The 21,867-nt window shown below is 42.5% G+C and overlaps 1 protein-coding gene across 4 annotated transcripts in view; it reads left to right on the top strand.

Moving 5' to 3' along the window:
* Positions 1 to 849: 849 nt before the first annotated feature.
* The window catches only part of LOC142428872 (thyrotropin-releasing hormone-degrading ectoenzyme-like), a 277,081-nt gene continuing 256,063 nt past the window's right edge, over positions 850 to 21,867 (top strand). For all 4 annotated transcript variants that reach the window (XM_075533765.1, XM_075533768.1, XM_075533767.1 and 1 more), the window contains exon 1: positions 850 to 988. The gene's annotated coding sequence lies outside the window, so the exon portion shown is untranslated. The remainder of the gene's footprint in view (positions 989 to 21,867) is intronic.

The following is a 21,867-nucleotide window of genomic DNA, read 5'->3' as shown; positions in this document are numbered from 1 at the left end:
GTGCGCTGCCGGATGCCCGCGCCGGAGGGGGCTCGGGGCGCCCGCCCGCGGGGGGTGCTGGGGAGGGCGGGGGAGGAGGCGGCGTGATGGCCCTGGACGGCGAGCGGGGGGAGCAGGAGGAGGAGAAGGAAAAGAAGAAGAAGAAAAAGAAGAGGAGGAAGAAGAAGAGGGCAGAGGAGGGGGCCGCGGAGAGCCGCTCACCCTCGCAGGCCACCATGGGGGAGGCCGCCGCCGCCGCGCCCCGGCCGGGCGGCAGGGGGCCCTCGGACCCGTGGGCGGACTCGGTGGGCGTGCGACCCCGCACCACGGAGCGCCACATCACGGTGCACAAACGGCTCGTGCTGGCCTTCGCCGTGTCCCTCGTGGCGCTGCTCGCCGTCACCATGCTCGCCGTGCTGCTCAGCTTGCGGTTCGACGAGTGCGGCGCGCCCGGCGCCGACGGCGGCCCCGCGGGCTCCCCCGCGCGTGACCGCAACGCCAGCCTCCCGGGAGCCGCCCCGCGCAACCACCCCGCGGGCGAGGGCTCGGCGCCGTCCGAAGCGGCCGGCCAGGCGACGCCGGCGACCCCGTCCGCCCGGCCACCATCGGAGGAGGAGCGCGAGCCAAGGCGCCCCTGGACCCAGTTGCGCTTGTCGGGCCACCTCAAGCCGCTGCACTACAAGCGGATGCTCACCGCCTTCATGGAGAACTTCACCTTCGCCGGCGAGGTGAACGTGGAGATAGCGTGCCGGAACGCCACCCGCTACGTCGTGCTGCACGCCTCCCGGGTGGCTGTGGAGAAGGTGCAGGTGGCCGAGGACCGCGTGGCTGGGGCCGTGCCCGTGGCCGGCTTTTTCCTCTACCCACAGACCCAGGTCTTGGTGGTGGTGCTGAACCGGACCTTGGACGCCCAGAGGAATTACAACCTGAAGATCATCTACAATGCCCTCATTGAAAACGAGCTCCTGGGCTTCTTCCGCAGCTCCTACGTGCTCCACGGGGAGAGAAGGTAGGGAGGGGCGGGGCCCCGCGGCGCGGGACCCTCAGGACCCTCTGGGCTGCCTGCCACCCACCCCCCAGACTCGGTCCCATTCCCTCTGGGAAGCAAGGGGTGGCGGCGTAAAGTCACCAGCCCAAACCCTCTACTCCCCAAAGCCCAAAGCCCGTCCCCAAAGCCCGTCTGCTCCGCAAACTCACTCACTCACTCAGTGCCAAACAGGGAATTCCGCCCCCCTTGCATAGTTGGGACCTTCTCCTGGGGTAAGCTTGCTGGGCCTTAGAATAGATTCCCACTCCCAGTGCTGCTGCTTTTCTAAGGGGAATGTGTAATTTGAGCGATGCCAGATTGACAGTAAAAGGCTAACAAGTTATCCTCTAAAGAAAATGACTGAGCGCTTAAGGCCAACATAGCAGAGCCTCTCCGTTAAGGTATTGGCAAATTCCTCTTACCAGGTCCACCCTGTCTGACTCTTCGTCCCCTGGCAAACGCTTGGCAGAAGATGGGCTTTGGCTGCGTAAAGTTTTCTAAAAGTAGAACGTCAAGTTCACAGCCCTGCCTAGTACAGCTCAAGGCCGGAGAGGCTGGAGGGGTGGTTGGCATGGTACACGCTGCCAAGAGTGCCCCGCCGCCGGGAGCTGCAGTTTGAGGATCAAGGCATGGTCATTCCAGTGGCTTTTCCTAGAGTTATTGCCCCTGGAGATGTCTCTAGTGGTGAAGGGGGAGAAAACACGGCTAGTTAGTCTTCAAAGCCGAGTGCCTTTGATGCCTTTTAGATTGGTCAGTATTCTACTTATTAGTGCCTTAAAAAACTTTCCTTTACTTGTTTAGAGTTTGTGCTTAAGAATCCAACAGAACAGGTGCGAATTGCACCAGTTCCTCCAAAACTTTATGGTTTGGTGAAGTTGTTTAATTTAGCTAAGCCAATATTTCTGAACCTGATGACCTCTATCTAAGTTCTATCAACCCCACAGCAGCCCTGTAGGATAGGAGCTGATATCCCGAGTTTGACAGATGGGAAAAGGGGAGCATCGGGAAGTCAGGTATCTTGACTGTGATTACATGATGAACCGACAAAGCAGGGATTTGAGTTCAGGCAGCAAGGCTTGGTAGAGCCCATATATATCCCCTGACTTGGGAATAATAACAATAATAAATCCATAATGATACCATACTCTCACAGTATTGCATCAGGTGCCCATGACTCATTCACTTCCAGAGACTCAAGTCTGACTCACAGAGACCCTGCAGGACAGAGTAGACGGAGTAGAACTGCTCCTGTGAGTTCATGAGTTCATGAGACTAACTGTGTACCAGAGTAGAAAGCCCTGTCTGTCTGTCTCCTCAGAGCACTGATTCGAACCGTTGACCTAGTGTTTAGCAGACCAATGAGTGAGTACCATGCTACCAGGGCTCCTAGGTGCCTATGAGTAAATGTGTTAAACAACACTCGACCACGTGCGGGGAATATAATCTACCATAAATAAGTGTCTGGTAGTACGAGGTTCTTAGGTATATTTTAATGAAAGAATAAGATTCTTGCTCTTCCCCTGACTCATTGCATTTAAAGCAAATGATTACTTAAATGACTAGAACAGGTGAGAGTTAAAAAATAACAAAGTAGTAGAAACATAACAAACTTAAAAATGCAAACAACTTGATTAAAGGTGTCCTGGAAATGACTGATGGGAGATCCCCAGTGATTCTCACAACGGCAAAAACGAAGGCTCAGCAGTCCAGCGCACTTGGGATCCCCAGGCTTGTCAGTGAAGAGCTGAGTTTGAACTCTGGTTTTCTGATCCCTAGACCTGAGCTTATGGTGCCTGGAAACTCTCAAGAGAAACTGCTAGTCTCTCAGAGACGGGAACTTCACCAAAGTTCTGTTTTATGAGGTCACGTTATATAAATAAAATACCGAAATGCCTCAATAGTTGCATGATAGTTAAGGTCTCCCATAAATTAGTCACTTGATAAATCGTAACATTAGGTATGGATAATTTAAACCCCTTTCCATCATTTTCCCATATATTATAAAGAATATAGATTAACCATTAAAAACCCCACTATCATCAAATATGGGGAAAGGCATAGAAGGTATATCTTCATATGCTGAGAAAAAAGCTTATTATATCAAAATATCAATACTGTAAATTGCATATCACTACTGATAAATCTTGCTGCGGTAAAATAAATACCTCCAACTAATGCTGGTTTTTGAGCCATGCCAAAATATATTTGGTGGAACTGAGTTTGTTTTGGTCAGTGCTTTCAAATTAACAGGACTCCTAAAAAGACCAGATGTTTCTGCTTGACCCATAACTGATTTCTTATACCCCTGGTACATATTTGCATTTCAATGCACTCCTTCAGTTCTCCCTACAGATGTAAAGGGCTCAGTTGAAAGTTTAACCTAGTGCCCATGCAGCTAAACTCTCCTCTTGCCCCCCCCCCCCCACCCGGAACTACAGGATTCTGTGTTCCTAAGAGTTCTGTTCCTTTTTCTTTAAGGCCATGTTAATTTGATCATGTATTGGATGTTTATGCTAGAGTTGATAAGACAATGAAAATGTAGTAAATTATTATAAAAAATCATACCAGCGTTCCAGATATTAACTCTTGTTGTTGTTGCTGTTACTATGGCTACTTAGACTAATAGCAGGAACTCAGTCAAAGTTGGACTTTTGTTAGTAATAATTTTATCACCTAAATGCAGTGTAAATAACATTTAAAAACCCCACTCTCCAAAAGGACACAGGGGCAAGCTCTGGGAAACCTGGTTTAAAATAAATATGGTTGCAAAGGAAATTAATGCCATTATCAAAGTATAGTGGCTCGCAGTGACCCTATGGGACAGAACAGAACCGCCCGAGAGGTTTCCAAAGCTGAACTCTTCACAGAAGCAGACTGCCACGTCTTTTATTTCCACGGGGCAGTTGGTGGGTTCGAACCACTGACGTCTCGCTTTGCAGCAGAGCAGTTTAAGCAGTGGACCATCAGGGATTTTATTTTGGATATAGAGGAACATGTTCTTCTTTTGCATCTATAATCATTTTATAGAAATCTTTAGATGCTTTTTGATGTTCTTATGGCCATTTCAAGGCTATACAGGTTAGATCATTTCGTGAAAGGAAATCCAAGACACCTCGTTTTCTCTCTGTCTTCAAAATTTGGTGTTTGATTTGATTTGAGTCACTTAGCACGTGGGGCAGGTACCGGAGGTGCTTTCTTCGGGCATGCTCCCTTGCAGCGGTGGTTCTCACCTTCCGACAGTTCCTCATCTGGTGGTGACCCCCCAACCATAACAATATTTTCGTTGCTACTTCATAATCATAGTTTGCTACCGTTATGAATTGGGCGACCCCTGTGAAAGGTTCCTTTGACCCCCACAGGTTGAGAACCACTGCTATAAAGTATCTTAAAATTGTTCTCAGTCCCACTCATCTGTACTTGTTGCTAAAGGTTTAAAATCAGACACACTAATTATTTAGATGTGACTTTTTATGAGTTAAGAATCTAAGTAATTAGTAAACATTTGAAAATTTGACTTCATAATTTTTATGTAGAAAAATAAAATAGCACACTATCAGAGAGTATCAAAGGTCAATTGGAAAAAACTTTTAGTTTGTATAATCTAAAAATGCCAAGATCAGTAAAACAGAAAACAAAATTGCCATAGGGAGTTCTTATTTAATACTGTGGAAATCTGATTTCAAAACCAGTCTCGCTTCTTCTGTCACCCTTTGAAAATTCAATCTGTTTTCTTTCTCCTGCCTTTCTTTTTTTATTACTGGAAACAGATAGGAATGACATTTATCAACCCTTACCAGCTGGAAGGAGTGAAAGTTTAGCTTCAGAATCTTGAGTGGGGGATAGTCATGTGAAATCCAGGTGGCCATTACAGAGCCGAAGATGAAACTCCTTCCTTTGGGATGAGAGCGATGAAGTTGAGTAGTGTCTTTGTAAACCCCAGCTGAATGACAGCAGCGCCTCAAGGTGGCACGTTTGAGACATCAGCCATATCCTCAGTACCTGCTTATTAAGCTACCTACTCCCTCCCTCCCCCCCCCCCCCACCAGGCACTGCCCTGAGTAATCGGAAAGATAAAAAGCAGTCCAAGGTCCCACTGGTACAGAGATCGGACATGCAGCCTTCAGATAGACTTCAAGCCTGCAGACACGATTTGTTTACCTAACCCCCAAACAGCTTAATGTTATTTTTCTGATTAGCTGTAAAAGTTTAGAAATTGAGGGATTACATAGAAAAGTATTTATTTCTGGCCTTTTGGAAAATTGGAAAATCTTGTACCACTGGGCTTACATTCTAGCTTGGCAGTATTTGTCTTCATTTATTACTTCAACAGTTATTTATTGAATGTCCTCTGTGAGAGTCAGGCAGTTTCATAGGCTCTAGGGTCTAGAAATAAAGTGAACAAAATCACATTGTCAGGAAGCTTTTATACTTCTTAAGTTTGTGATTGACCCATTTACAAGTGACATTTGCTTCCATGTGTAACTTAATCTAGACCACTTCTGCATCTTTGTACCTAGTCTACTTCACCTTTTTCAATCAAGTGGCTATTTGGATTTTCAACCCTTGCTTGGGCCATAATTCACCAGGGAGGCCAATAATAAGGACCAGGAAAAAGAGGAATATGAATAAGAAAATCAACAAGTTCACTAATTGTGAATTAATGACAGTAGCATTCACTAACTGTCAAGTGTAACCTGTAGAGAATAAGTTTCTTGTACATAATGAGTCCAAGAGAGTTTAGAAGAGGGAGAAATTTCTGTGAGTTAGAGTCTAGAGATCTACTTTATAAAAGAAACATGATTTGGTATTCACTTAAATAATATTATAAAGAAAAGTCATAGAAATGGGGAGGTCTGTGGGAGAAAGTATAGTATTCTTGTTATAAATAGATCTGAGAATTTAGATTTCGTTTCTCTGTGTAACATGGGTTAATTACTTAACCTCTCTTTAATTCACATTTTTAAAACTAGAAATACAAATTCTTCATTTACATTGTTTTCCTGGTTACTATTGTGATAAAACAAACCATCCCAAAGCTTAGTGGCAGATAGAAACCACTTTGCTATACTGAAGCTCTCCTTTAATGGATCAGGAATTTTGGACAGGAAAGAGGCAGGCTAGCCTGCACTCTATGATGAGAGGTGACTCCGTGTAGGTTCTTTTGTTGTGTCTGTGGGATTGGTGCTGGCACGCTCGTGGAACTCACCTGCTGCTCATTGTGGGTACTCTCTTTGGAACGCAGTGTGGCCTGGCCTTCTAACTCACGTGGTGATCTCCGAATGGCTGGTTTTCTTACACGGTACTTCAGGGCTCTGTAGGGGAGTTCTTACATGGTACTTCAGGCCTGTGTTCTTACATGGTACTTCAGGGCTCCGAAGGGGGGTGTTCTGAAAGAACTAGGTGGAGACTGTGGCCTTTCCCGGCATCCTTACGGGTTGCTCAGTATCACATACATAATATCTCCTAATTATAAGTGGGTCATTAAGGATGGCCCTGATTCATTAGAAGAGAAAGTGTACCTCACCTCTTGATAGGAAAAGGGTCAACAGCTTATGGAAGTGTTTTAAATGTATATTATTTGCTCTCTGGTCCTAAAGAATTTTATCCACCCCTGTACGAATTTCCGCTGACCCTTCAGAGAGAGCGAACCACCAATAGGCCTCCTCCTATTACAACTCAAGCTCAAGCTTGAGGTCCAGGATCTTACCCTGCCCAGCTGCCACTCGGGGTTTGTCTCTTATGTGTACTTCCTCTACTCTGAAGACCATCAAGTCAGAAGACAAGTTGTTTCCCCCTGCACATCCAGTGTGCAGTAATAAAACAGGCATACGGTGATTACAGCAGCCATTTTCATGAAAATACGGAGAAAATAGGAGGATACAGACGTCACTGGCCGATGGCAGTTCTCCAATTCAGTTGAGCCCCTGCCGCCAATTCCTTTATTATGGCTCTTTTCGACTCCTTGAGAGTTGTTCTCCCTGATACGTGACCTTCCTTGCTGGGGCCTTTATATTTCATTCTAAATCTTCCTTTCTCTACATTTAAAAGGCAGTTTGCTCAATTCATTGACATCGGCTTTATTCTTCAGTTGTATAACCAGTCTCACTATTTTTTTCATAATCACTCCACCACTATTTATATAAACTTACTGCTCCTTAAGTTTCTTGCATGATCTTTCTGGATGCTGTTGTTGATTCGATCCAAATGCCTGAGAGCAGTGCTCAAGGCACACATTGCTAATTAAGCTGAACTTGTAACAAGGGGTAATAGAGAGCTCATGGTCTCCTCTGTTGAGGAGAGTTTCTTGAATTAATTAATAAGCCTCATGTGATTGATTGCAATTTAATTTACATTTGGACCATAATTTCCCCTTTAGATGTTTTCTTCTTTTATTAAAATTCCACTGTGTTGTATGTTGGAATGAATCAAACTGTTACTTATCCGCAAAAGATGAGCTGTGAGCAGGACGTATAAATGTCGGCAGGAGAGACTGCCACTTTTCTATTAATCCAAACTGTGGCATTTTGAAAGATAGAGCATAGGTTTATGATTGACTTACACATCATGAAAGAATATGAGTATATAATTCAGGTACTAAAACTTTGATCATTGTAAAACATTCAGTTGATTCTCCAAAAAAGTTGTTTACCATTTGATGATTTGTCAGTAAACTCAGGAAAACTTATGCAGACAACAACCAGTAGGTTGTGGTTGGTGTTGAATAACCTTCTCAGTTTGTTTCAGTGCAGGGTTGGGAAGCAAGGCTTCTGTTTTATTGTTTTGTTTCTATTGCTGGGAATTCAAGCAGTTGTAATTCTTTTAAAAATGGTGGGTTTTTTATGTATCAACTGGTATCCACTCGATTAGACAAAATTACATGCACAAATCTCTTTGAGATGAGCCTTTCTTTACCTTCGGGGTCTGTAGAACAAGACCCTTATAATTCTTACCTATCCTATTATTTAAAAGACAAGGCTTGGAAGAGGCTTAATCGAAAGACTCCAACAGCCTGTTGTCACGTTGAAAAGGCCCGTTAGGGTCTTAATAAAGTCATACTCTAGCATTATCTTTAGATCAAGCTTTTCTTTTTTATTTGTTTGTTTGGGAATTAAATTCAATGCAGTATCTATTACAAAAGAGTCTTGCTTTTGAAGAGGAAAATGTGAATTTGCCAACTTAAAAAAAATTATTAAGTACTTTCATTGGGGCTCTTACAGCTCTTATCACAATCCATCCATCCATCCATTGTGTCAAGCACATTTGTACATATGTTGCCATCATCATTTTCAAAGCATTTTCTTTCTACTTGAGCCTTTGATATCAGCTCCTCATTTTTTCCCGCCCTCCCTCCCTCATGAACCCTTGATAAATTATAGTTTATTATTTTCATATATTACATAGTCCTCTGTCTCCCTTCACCCACTTTTCTGTTGGTTGTCCTCCTGGGATGGGATTGTATGTTGATTCTTGTGATCAATTCCCTTTTCTCCCCTACACACCCCGTATTCAACTGGTATCTCTAGTCTCATTATTGGTTCTGAGGGGTTTACCTGCCCTGGATTCCCTGTGTTATGGGCTCTTATCTGTAGCAGTGTATATGTTCTGGTCTAGTCAGATTTGTAAGGTAGAATTGAAGTCATGATAGTGGAGGGGAGGAAGCATTAAAGGCTCACAAGGAAGAGATGAGCCCGCCAGGGTGCAGTACAGCACCGATGAAACCTACAACTTTCTTCTAGTTCTTTAATGCTTCTCTCCCCGCTCACCCAACTAGATCATGTTTTCTAACCCTTTGATTTGAATATTTTTTTTTCGGAGGCTGCTTTTACTTTAAGGATCTTAAGCCCTCTGTAGTCTGGGAAGGAAACACAATTTTAATTTAAAACCTAGAAAGTCCTGCTCGTTTATGGTTTAGCTACATTTTACTTGAAAACTGTAGAGATTGTTCTTAACGTGTGTGTGTGTGTGTGTGTGTGTGTGTTTCATGGCTAGTGAGTGATAAGCCAGGTCCAGACAGGCTCTCTGCTATCGAGGTGATGAAGACCCATAGCAGCTGCGGACAGGGTGGAACTGGCCCCGTGAGCTTCTGAGACCGTAACGCTTCAGAAGAGCAGAAAGCTCCACGTGTCTCCTGCAGAGTGCTTAGTGGTTTTGACTGCTCACCTTGTGATTAGCACCCCAGTGGGTCACCGCTACACTACCAGAGCTGCTGACGATCAGCCAGGTAGCACTGTCAGTACTCTTTCTGGAAGCTCCTTGGCTAGAAAAGAAGAGTGGAATGGGTTTCTTCTCCTTTCGCATACTGCAGACAACTGTAGAGCTAAACTTTCTGTGACCACACAAAAAGTTTGTCTTTTATTATGTTTCTACCCACATTTATCGTATTAGCCTCAAAGCCCTCATCAACAGTTTCCACTCATAGTCTTCTTATGTCTGAAGCTACGGCCATGTTTTAATTAAAAGCCCTTGTTACAGCAATGCTCCATGGATACAAATTTGCTTTGGCTGATTCTGCTGTAGAGCAAACCACTTGACAATATAATATACTTTTTATGGCACACACAGGTTCTTTGTGTGAGGGACTCAGATCGTTTTTGGAACGGAGCAATTTATCTCTGCTACATGATGTCTGGGGCCTTAGCTGGGAAGTGTCAGTGTTGGGATATCAAGATAATCTATAGCTGGAGGGCCCGAGCTGTCCAGCGGCCCCCTCATCCACTGTCTAATGGGTGATGCCATTAGGACTTCACCTGGGGCTGGCAGCCGAGGGGTTTACATGTGGCCTCTCTCCGTCACTTGAGCGTCTTTGAAGCATGGGGATCACATGGTATTCACATGGTAGTTGGTCTTCTTAGCTATTGATTTCATTTTCCAAAGACACAAGTATAAAGAGATTTACATCATTTGTTCCTTGCATTATAAAATAGTTATGGAGAATTGCATTTGTCACTATATTTTTCTCTCTTGTTAGGAAGGTATTACCATTTCTAATGCAGCCATGTGTCAGTATTACTTTATTAATTTCAAGCTTAGGGTGACTCATGATCAATGGATGAGGCATAAACTCCATCTCTCAGTGAGAATAGAGTCAAAGAAGTTGTATAAATTTTCTCAAACTACCAAAAGTTTTTCTAAATATTAGAAGAGATTACATAAATAAAGGGAGTCCTGGTGGCTCAGTGTTTAAGTCTTGGTTGCTAACTAACCCATCAACTCCTTCTGTCAATATTTACAGCCTTTGAAACCTATGGAGTAATGCTACAGGGTCGCTGTGAGTCTGAATCGACTTGACAAAAATGAATTTATTTCAGTTTTATGGATATGAAATCGGAAGCACAGCATTTGGCACATAATACACTGATGATTATAAATCAATCTGTTCAGAAATTCTTTAATGAATTTGTGATATATACATTTAAGAGTTTAGATGTAAACTAGATTATAGAGGATCTTGATACCAGACCACTCGAGTATTTGTTTTATTCACTGAATAATTTAAAGCTACATAGAAAGCTAATACAAACTCATTGCTTTTGAGTTGATTCCAACTGAGAGCAACCTTGTAAGACAGACTGTCTTAGGATTTCCAATGCTGTCATTTTTTTAAGTGTAAGAGAGAGCTTTATATCAAGACGTAATTATATTTCCAGCTAACATCCCAGCCTAGTACAGATCAAGTCCATAAATCTGATTCTACACCATAAGTCGAATACTAGTCCATAAATACCCCTTCAGAGTCGTGCAGCCACATGCAGTGAGGCAGAATGGAGGAAGATCACGGGCCGGTGGGGGTGGGTGCAAAGTCTTGTAGGTCAATAGTGGTAGACACATTCTGGGCTCTGGCTGCCATCAGCATGACTTGAAGTGGCTTGTCAACAGGAAGATGAAACGGAGAGTGTGTATGGCCTGCCTTCAAGGAGAAAGAGACAGGAAGAGGCTAGCCTCACAGAGCCATTTATCTCGGTCCTCCATTCAAGCTGTGACCTCATTAATACACTAAACTCCAGGTTCCTACAAGAACCATGTGGACACAAGAAAACCTAACTATCACAGTCCTCAACTTGGCACATATATACCATTCTTTAGTCAAATATAATTTTTTTAAAAAGGACAATAGTAAAATATATGTGCTTAAAAGGAAAAAACTAAAATTCAGAAAATTCAAAATATTCCAGGCTTTTTAAACATAATATTCTATACACTCATAGAAACAAAACTATTCTATGCGTAATAATTGCAGTATGTGAATATCTACATCATAATCCTATCAAAATATTCTTTTTAAAAAAAGTTTCCTATCAAAATATTCTTATGAACATATTCCCATACCCATGGAAGTTTGTAAGCCAGCCATGTCATTACTTTGTCCTCCCTTTTTGGGTATCCAATTTCTATACTTCCCTCTTAGATCAACCCAGTGCTCTCAGGAGACCAGTGTGTTCTTTGGTGTGAAAACTCTGCGTTCCAGTTGGGAGCTAGTGAGTCTGCATCCACGAGCGAAGTCAAACCAGGACAGGCTGTTGCTGTAAGTGTCCTGGGCATGGACTGCCACACCTTTCTCCCGTGGAGCAGGTGGTGGCTTCCAATGGCAACCTGTTGGCCAGCAGCTAAGCACTTAACTGCCGTGCCACTGGGGTACCTTCAAAGCTGCATGTGTTTATTTATACTCTTGATAATCTGGTGCAGCTTTTATGGCACCAGGAGAGTTCACATAGGTAAGACTAAGTATTATCACTACTAAAGTCATTATAACTTAAAATGCATAGAACAAAGTGGATATGGAAGGGATTTTAAAGGAGGAATTGATAGGATTTGGATAGGGAAATAAAAAGTTGAGAAAGCAAAGATTGGCTTTAAAATTTAAAGTAATTACCAACACCAAATTTGCTGCCAGTGAGTCAGTTCTGACTATAGAAACCTTCTGTGGAGTTTCATAGGTTTTATAAATCTTTACAGGAACATACAGCCTCACCTTTGTCCTTCTGAGCAGCTGGTGGGTTTGAATTGCTGACTTTGAGGCTAGGAGCGTAATGCTTACCCAACAGCACACCAGGCCTCCTGTTTAAAGCAAAACCACTTTTTTTTTTTCCTATCAGCATTTGTTGTGCATTTTGAACCAACTATTCACAGGCAATGTGGGTTTTCATTCTTCCTGGCCAATCCATTGGGCACATAAAGCACACTACCCAAATAACCCATTTGTTGCATTGTAACTTATTATACAGAATTTTATTAGTCACATTTTTTATTAGTAGCTAACAAAACTCCATCAAAGCTAAAGAAAAAGAGAATTTATTTTAGAAAGTGATTGAAGTCCACATCAAGGATGAACTTAGTGCTCGGGGCGCTGTGGGAACTTATGATTCCTATTTCAGCATGTGTTAGTTTCTTAGGCCATTGCAGCAAGTGGTTATTAAACTGAGTGGCCTAAAATAATAGGAATTTGCTTTCTCACCGTTCTGGAGACTCTAGGGAAAGTCTGTGTTTTTTTTTTTTGGGGGGGCGGGGGGGGGCGCTCTTCTTGTTTTTTTCCCTTCCAATAGTCCTTGTCCTTCCACCGATTCATAAAGATACATTACTCCAGTCTGCCTTCAAGTTCTGGGTGTGTGTCTCTGTTTCTCTTCGCTTCTCCTTTTTCAAGGACACCATTCATTTAGAATGGATTATGACCCACTTCGTTGTGATCTGAATAATTGCAAGGAGCCCTGGTGGCTTAGTGGCTACACATTGGGTTGTCAACCACATGGTCAGCAGTTCGAGCCACCAGCTGTTGCTTGAGAGCACGACGTGCCTTCCTGCTGCGGTCAAGAGGTAAAGTATTGAAACTGCAAAGGGGGCAGCTCTACCCTGCCCCATTGGGCACCATCAGTCAGAATTGATTGGATGGCGGTGGATTTTTAACTAATTACATCTGCAAAGACCCTGTTTCTAAGTAAGGTCACATTCACAGATACTGAGGAAAAGACTTGATGATCGCTTTCTGGGGACATACTTTACCTCACAGAATAGGCCCTTCTAAATGCTGTTTCTGGTTCATTTTCTCTCTCTTACGGTGGCATTCTTCCTCTGTTCCTCGATGCAGACAGTGAACTATGACTGCCCATATTTTCAGGCTTTACATATTGCTGTGCACACTCCAAGAGAGGAAGTGACCTTTATAAAGTCCCCAATTAATAACAAGAGTATTGATTGCCTGTGTTTGAACTACTGATCATCCATGGTTGCTAGGTCTGGAAAGTACACACGTGAAGGGAGATTTTCAGAACATGATATCTTTTCCTGCATCCTTGCAAACGGGAGTGGGTGTTTCAAGAAATACATTTCTAAAGAAGGACTTCAGGAAGAAAACGCAAGTCCTAAAGCTTGCATTTTACATATTTTCACTTTGGATTGACTACAACAGAAACCATAAACCAAATATGCAGTGGTAGTGTGTATACAATACACCCCCTGGAAAGTGTACACTTGCACATTCACACACGAATGTAAGGCACATTTCTTTTTTATGTTTATATATATACATATATATATGCACACATTTTAATCATTTTATTGGGGGCTCGTACAACTCTTCACAATCCATGCATCCATCCATTGTGTCAAGCACATTTTTATATTTGTTGCCATCATCATTCTCAAAACATTTGCTGTCTGCTTGAGCCCTTGGTATCAGCTCATTATTTGTTTCCCTCCCTCTCCACTCCCTCCTACCTCACGAACCCTTGATAATTTGTAAATTATTATTATTTTGTCTTATCTTACACTGTCCGACGTCTCCCTTTATCCACGTTTCTGTTGTCCATCCCCCAGGGAGAAGGTTGCGTGTGATATGTTTATATTTTTAAATGATCTGTAAGGCACATTTCTGATGGCCAGTTTTAGTGAAGAAATAATGTGTACATTTTTAAAAATTGAATTATTCTGTGTTATTTCCCATTGGAAGCAGAACTTAGGTCTTATTTTAATAAGAGAAGTAGGTTAGTATATGGTTAGGCTTATTTTTCAGTTGTCATAGAAAAAAAATCTATGTTTGATAACAAAAGTCTCTCTGTCATTAGCCTTTCTGTTTTCATTATATTGCACATGTAACAATGACCGCAGAGAGAAAAAGAAAGCAAACAGTAAGAAATGTGTTAGCTTGCAGCCTGTCTTGGAATGTAAGCAGAGACTTCCTGACAAACCCAGAAAGAGTTAGTCATCTTCCGAGATCCTCTTAAAGTACGTGGAGCATGTATTTTTCCACAGATGTACAGCTGTCCATCGGCTGTTTGGCTGGCCTCTTTGGAGCGCCAAAGTCTGCACACTTTGAGGCAGGCTCCTTTGCTTACCCAGGTTTGTAGGTTCGGTTGTTCGTAGTGTATAAAAAATGGTAGGTACTTAGGGAGAGTCCACTTGGTGTTTGAATGGGGGAGTTCCTTTCAGAGAGGTCCCAATTTCAGGAGCTTCTAACTGTTTGGGGTAGTTAATATGTAGGACAGATACTTTCATTATTATTGCCTCTAAGGAATTTTCCAGGAAGATGTAGGTGAAATGAGATTCCAGAGAGAATACTGAGGAGACTGTCAAATGGAAAAATGGAACCAGCAAAGTCTAGACACTGAAGACGTCACTATCAAGAAGCATAAATCATCTTTGTTTTCTTTTTAGGAAAGGACTCTGTGTGGTCCTGTGGGGTGGGTCACTACCTTGCTGCCAACTATAAGGCTGGTAGTTCAAACCCACCAGCTGCTCTGCAGGAGAAACACGAGGGTACTGCTATCTAAAGATTTCCAGTCTCAGAAACTACGCAGGGTTGCTGTCTGTCAGAGCTCACCAGATGGCAATACGTTTGGGTTTGGTTCTTTTTGAGCATCGTCTCTAAGAATTGTTGACAGGCTGGTCATGCCAAATAGGCACTGAGCTGGCAGGCAGAGATCTGTGAGGTGGGTGCCTGCCTTGGGTCATCATCAGTAACTTGCCTCGGATGTGCGGGAGATGTGCCGAGTCAGGGTTAGCGCTCCAAGTGAGATCAGCATTGCTATCAACAGGTGAGATGACAAGGCCAGGGTTACTGGGTCCAGGAATTAGAGAATATAAAAAGAACACACATACTATGAAAACCTCAGTATATTTCATGGATGTGGTGAGAAAAGGACAGGTTCTGTGATGGATAGAATGTCTAATGGAGAAATGGTTCCAGCTATTGCTGACTCTGTCTTCCAGCCACCATTTCGCTGTCTGTCTGTCATTCTGTGGTGGCTTGTGTATGGCTGTGATGTGGAAGCTGTGCCACTGACATCTCAGATACCAGCAGGGTAACTCGGCGTGAACAAGTTTCAGGAGAGCATCCAGACTGAGAATGGACTCTGAAGGACTAGTCTGTCGTCCACTTCAGAGCGATTAGCCTCTGGAAAGACTATGGATAGCAGAAAACATTGTCAGTTACTAAAAACCCAAGTAACAGAAGCAAATCAAAAGCAAAAGATTATGCTGGAAGATAAGCCCCTCACATTGGAAGTAAAACTATTACTTGTGAAGAACTGCCTTCTCAGAGTAGAGGGGACCATCAGGCCTGGATGAAGTAAAGCCTGCAGGTCCTTCGTTTTCTGATGGGGCATTTCACTCAAAACAGGAAGAAGGTGTTGCGAATGTAAATGAGTACTTGGAACGTGGTTTGTACAAAGAATGCATCTAGGAAAATTGGAAGTCATTAAAAGTGAAAAGCACAAAAGATTGATATTCTAGGCACTGTTCAGCTGAAATAGTCTGATATTGGCTGTTTTGAATCAGAAAATTATGTATTTTATTTCCCACCAGCAAAATCGAAAGGAAAGGAAGGCATTGCTTTCATCATCCAAAGGAACATCAAGATATAGCGTGCAGTGCAGTGCTGTCTGTGATAGGACTCTATCGATCCACATTCACACAAATCCCACCAATACCACTATTTTTCAAATTTATGCACCAACCTCAAAAGGTAGTGATGAATAAATTAAAGAATGCAATCCAGATGCAATGCAATTAATGGTAATTAGAATGGAAAAGTTGGAAAGAGAGGAAGGATTAGTAGTTGGAAAATATAGTCTTGGTGATAGAACTAAACTGGAGATCGCATGATAGAATTTTGCAAGACTTGTTAATAGAAAATAACTTCTTTTCAACACACAAAAGGTTGAAGACATGTAGACTTCTCTAGATGAAATACACAGAAATCAAGTTGACTACATCTGTGGATAGATGTGGAAAGAGACAATGGCAAAGTTGATTGACTATCAGCAGCTAAACCAGGCCAGAGGCTGATTGTGGAACAGACCATCAATTGCTCATATTTAAGTTTAGGTTGAAGCAGAAGAAAATTGAAAGAAGTCCCCCCAAGTCAAAGTATGACCTTGAGTATATTGCAGCTGAATTTTGAGAATATCCCAACAGATTTGACGCTGTGCCCCCTTAATTGCAGAAGACCAGATGAGCAGTGGAATGGCATCAAGAAAAATCTATAAAGAAACAAAACGTCATTAAAAATCTAAGAAGGAAAAAAAAATCAAAGTGGATGTCTGGAGAGACATACAAATTTGCTCTATTTGTAGAGTAACTAAAGCAAATGGAAGAAATGAAGAAGTATAATAACTAAATAGAATTTTTCAGGAGACAACTTGAGAAGAAAATATAAAATATGAAATCCGAAAAGAAAGACACCCTCAGCATATCTTAGACTGAAATAACTAAAGAAAAATTCAAGCCTCAACTTGTCATGTTGAAAGATTCCATTGACAAAATACAGCACGTTACAGGAAGCATCAAAAGAAGATGGAAATAATATGCAGAATCCTTTACCAAAAATAACTCGTCAATAGTGAATCATGTCAAGAGGTAGTATATAAGCAAGAACCAGTGGTACTGAAGGAAGAAGTTTAAGCTACACAGAAAGCACTGAAAGACTTCAGGAATTGATGGAGTACCAATTGGAATGTTTCAACAAGCTGATGAAGAACAGGAAGCACTTAGTCCTTTATGCTGAGAATTTTGGAAGACAGCTTCTTGGCAAACTAACTGGAATCAATCCATCTTTCTACCCATTCTTAAGAACTGAGACCCAACAGAATGTGAAAATTATACAGCAATAAAATTGATATCACCTACTTGTGAAATTTTGTTGAAGATCATTCAACAGTGTTGCAGCAGGACATTGACAGAGAGTTCCAGAAATTCCAGGAATTCCATAAGTTCTGTCTGGAATTCTGTCAGGAATTCTGGAAATTCTGTCAAGAGGATTTAGCGCCAGGGTTATCATTGCTGATGTCAATGGATCTTGCCTGAAATCAGAAAACACCACAAAGATGTTTACTTGTGTTTTGTTGACTGTGCAAAAGTGTTTGGCTGTGTGGATCATAGCACATGGGACCACGAACAGGGGCACACTGCATGCTTTGACATCAAGAAAGTTGTGCCCCAAGGTTGTATCCTCCCATCGTACCTTTTCAGTCTGCATGCCAAGGAGAAGAACGGAGACGCTGAGGAAGAATGCGGTATCACCATTGAAGGAAGGCTTGTTAGCGACTTGTGACTTGCAGATGACACACACCTTGCTGGCTGAAAGGGAGGGGAACCTGAAGCACTTGCTGATGAAGATCATGGATTGTCCCCTTCAGTCTGGATCACAACTCGACGTAAAGACAACCGAAACCCTCCCACTGGAGCAATAGGCAACATCCTGATAAGTAGAGGAAAGATCGAATTGTCAAGGATTTCATGTTGGTCGACTCCGCAATCGATGTTTATGGAAGCAGCCAGCAGAAATGCATTGTGGTCAGTAACTCTGCTGCACGAGACCTCTTTAAATTGGTGAAAAGCAAAGATGTTACTCTGGTGACGAAGGTGCTCCAGAACCAAGCATTGGGATTTTTAATCGACTTCTATGCATGTGAAAATTGGACATTGAAAAAGGAAAACTGAAGAAGAATCTGTGCATTTGAATTGTGGTGTTGTCAAGGAATATTTAAAATACCATGAGCTTCCAAAGGAACAGATAGATTTGTTTTGGAAGAATTACAGCCAGAATGCCCCTTAGAGGCAAGGACGGAGAGAAGTCCCATACTTTGGACGTGCTGTCAGGAGAGCTCAGTTCTTGGAAAGGTGCCCCATGCTTGTTTGAGTGGAGGGGCAGGTGGACGGACACAGTGGCTGCAACAGTAGGTGTAGACACACGAGCAACTGTGAGGTCGGCACAGGACTGGGCAGTGTTGTTTTGTTGTACGCACGGTCACGATGGATCAAGACTTATTGGAACATCAGTGTAAACAGTAACGTGACTTCAAAAGTATCCCTTATCTTTGAAGGGGTAGGAAAATGTATTCATGCATAGCATAGTTAAAATGATTTAGATAATGGGAGAGCTGTATTTATAAGACATTTTCAGATAGCAGTCACGGGTCACCTAATGCTTAACAACTCATCTTTCTGAGAGAAATACCCAGCACACTCTTGTGCCTATTTGCAAGTTTTATTAACCCAGAAATAGAGAGAGAGGAGATGCAGATTTTCAACCTTGGGGATTCACAAGACATACAGAGCCAGTTGTCTAGAGGACAAGATTTCTAGTACAACATATTAGCGTTGTAGAAATAATTAGTCCTAATGTCAAGAACGATAAAGAGGGAAGCCAACCTTCAGTGGGAGCCTATAGGGACATAAGTGAAAAATGGATTGGGTGGGATTGAAGAATATAAGTCAACATGAGACTAAACTGTAGTTTCATGAAATAGAGCGATGAAGTGGATAAGGTAGGAAGATTGTTATAGAGAGTTTTCTAGGTAAGGTAAGCAGATTTCTAAGTAAGCTGGAGGGATTTTAATTCTACTGCAAATTGGGTGAATTGGGGCAATGAAGATAAGAGTTCTGGAGTGTACATGGAGAGGTCAGATTAGAACAGACAGTATTATTGAGAAGGGATTGATAAGAAATCTGTAAGCTAGACTTCAGCTCCTTGAAGAAATGCACGGCCAGGGGGCTGGCGCAGAAAGGATTTGTGAATGCCGTGAACTCCAATAAGAGAGAAGGTTTTCCATGAAGTAGAAGAGGAATAGCATAAAGCAGCAATTGAGGGAGCTGGGAATGTGCCCACCCCTGTCTGTCTCTGAGGGTAGGTGAACAAGCTGTTTTCAGTGGGCACAGAAAGGAAGAGGAGTCAGAGGATGAGAACTGTCGGAATGGTAGACTAGAGGGACATATTTGCAGAACAGGGGAGGAGTAAGCAGGCAACATTTCGTTAATGGAGGCGCTGACACGAGCATCAAGCCCCAAGGTTTCCATCGGGATATCGGTGTAATGGAGTGTGCCTCCGCAAATCGCCATCCCCTGGTGGCGGGCCTCGGCTGATGGTGGCTTCAGTGATGAACGATAATGGGTTTTGTTATATAATCCACAATTTATCAACAGCCTTAAGGCTTAGAAGCATATATATTGAGGAGCAGAATAGAAACTAAGGGAAAGAGCTTGAATTGAAAATCAAACGTACAAAACAGAAGAGTTCAATTAGTGTAGAGCATTCATGTTTATGGTGTGTTTAGATATGATAACGCGATAACGCGTGTGCTAGATTGTATAGCGCACAACCAGGTTATTCTCCTTCCTTGTACAAACTGGGAAATGATCCTTGGGGTCTTCCAGCAGGATTTCAGGTGTTTACAGAGGGGACCATCAGTTCCCTTGTCTTCTAGTGTAGTCTCGGCATATCTAGACTAAAGAATAGTTTGTGTCCTCCCTCTCACTCACTGCCATCCAGTTGAGTCCAACTCCTAGCGACTCTTTGGGACAGAGTCAGATAGCTCCTGTGGGTTTCTGAGACTGTAAATCTTCATGGGAGTAGAAAGCTGCATTATTCTCCTCGCTTGAATCCTGATCAGTTTTAAAAAAGAGTCTTGGTTGCCCACTGTTAGGTACTCGGCTACATACTAACATGGTCAGCAATTTGAACCCACCAATTACTCTGGGGTGGAAAATGTGCCCCTCTGCTTCTTTTTTTGTATTTTATTTTATTTTATTAAAAAACATTTTATTAGGGGCTCATACAACTCTTATCACAATCCATACATATACATACATCAATTGTATAAAACACATCTGTACATTCTTTGCCCTAATCATTTTCTTTTTTAATTTTTTTTAAATTTTAACAATTTATTAGGGGCTCATACAATTCTTATCACAGTTCATGCATATACATACATCAATTTTATAAAGCACATCTGTACAGTCCCTGCCCTAATCATTTTTTTCTCCTCTTTTCTCTTTTTACATTTTATTAGGGACCCATACAACTCTTATCACCATCCATACATATACATACATCAATTGTATAAAGCACATCCATACATTCCCTGCCCCAATCATTCTCAAAGCATTTGCTCTCCACTTAAGCCCCTTGCATCAGGTCCTCTTTTTTTTTCCCCTCCCTCCCCTTTCCCCCCTCCCTCATGTGCCCTTGGTAATTTATACCTCGTTATTTTGTCATATCTTGCCCTATCCGGGCAGCGCGACTGTGTCTTGTTGGGTACATGCTGGCTAGATCAGGAAATAATGATTTAATGGCAATCGCGTGCTCATCTAAATGTGAGGGGTACCAAAGCTGGAACGGCGCTGGGCAGAGGGCAGCTCGTGTAGTCTGCATTGTTCCTGCTAGGAGAGCATGGAGCAACTCGCTCTGAGCGAGTTTACCCAGTGGTGTCCCCTGGGAAGGCTCTCTTTGGTTACAGGGAATTTTTTCTTAAAAGCAATTTAGCTCAAACCTCGGATTTTTTTTTTTGTGACGGTTGATTTAAGAGAACAGTGTACGGCTGTGAAATTTTGTTTCCTGCTTGGGAAAAATGACACAGAAGCTGTTCTGATGTTGAGCACAGCTCATAAGGACAGTGTTATGGGAAATACTCAAGTGTATGAGTTGTTTTCTCATTTCAAAAAAAAGATGAAATGTCAGTTGATGACAAACCTCATTCTGGATGTCTGTCAACTTCCTGAATGGATGAAAATGTTGACTGCTAGTGCATTGGGAGTTCATTTCACCAGATCAGACTGTTAATCAAGCTTTCTATTTAGAGGTCTGAAAAGATTGCATAGCAGGGTGCAACAGAAAAGGCCTGATTTGTGGCAGAAGGGGACCGGTTTTGCCACCATGCCAATGCTCCTACTTACAGAGCTATCTCAATGTGCCAGTTTTGGGCAACAAAACAGCATGTCTGTCTTGTCTCGTGCCCCTTATTCACCGGGCCTCACTCTGTGCAACTCCTTTTTCTTTCTGCAAATGAAGAGGGACATGAAAGGACAGCAATTTGCTGATGTAGGAAGGTGAAGAAGATAATCAAGGAGGTGCTGTCAGCCATCCAAACAGATGAGCTTGAAAAATGTTTCCAAGAATGGAATTGCAGATTTGGCCAATGTATTAAGTGTAATGGAGAATACTTAGAATGTGATAAGGTTGTTTTGTAAAAAAATTAAATACCTAGCTTTGAAAACAAAATTCACTTTTTCAGAGTACCTCCTCATAGACTTGATTTTCTTTCCTTTGCAGTTGCGTTTATTTTCCTAATTTCAGATTTATTTTTCTTCTTTTTTACCTTTAAGTTCTTTAAGATTTTCGCTTTAAAGGATTGTTTGGCCACGTCTTTTTTCACCCCTGCCTGGGATGGGTGGACTGTGGAGCTCAGCAAGACATGCAGTTGCCAGGAGTTGGTCTCCACTTCACGGCAGCGGGTTGAGACAGGTAGAGAGAAGGGTGTGAGGAGAGATGAGGTTGATTATTTCTGCACGGTCGGGATTGCAAAGGGATTTGTAGGTCATATAAGGAGTTTGGATTTTATCTTTAAGCAGAGAGGAACCATTAAAAGGCTGTG

Source organism: Tenrec ecaudatus, chromosome 16, assembly GCF_050624435.1.
Source record: "Tenrec ecaudatus isolate mTenEca1 chromosome 16, mTenEca1.hap1, whole genome shotgun sequence".
NCBI classification, from domain to species: Eukaryota; Metazoa; Chordata; class Mammalia; order Afrosoricida; family Tenrecidae; genus Tenrec; species Tenrec ecaudatus.
This window is presented reverse-complemented; position numbering and strand designations above follow the sequence as displayed.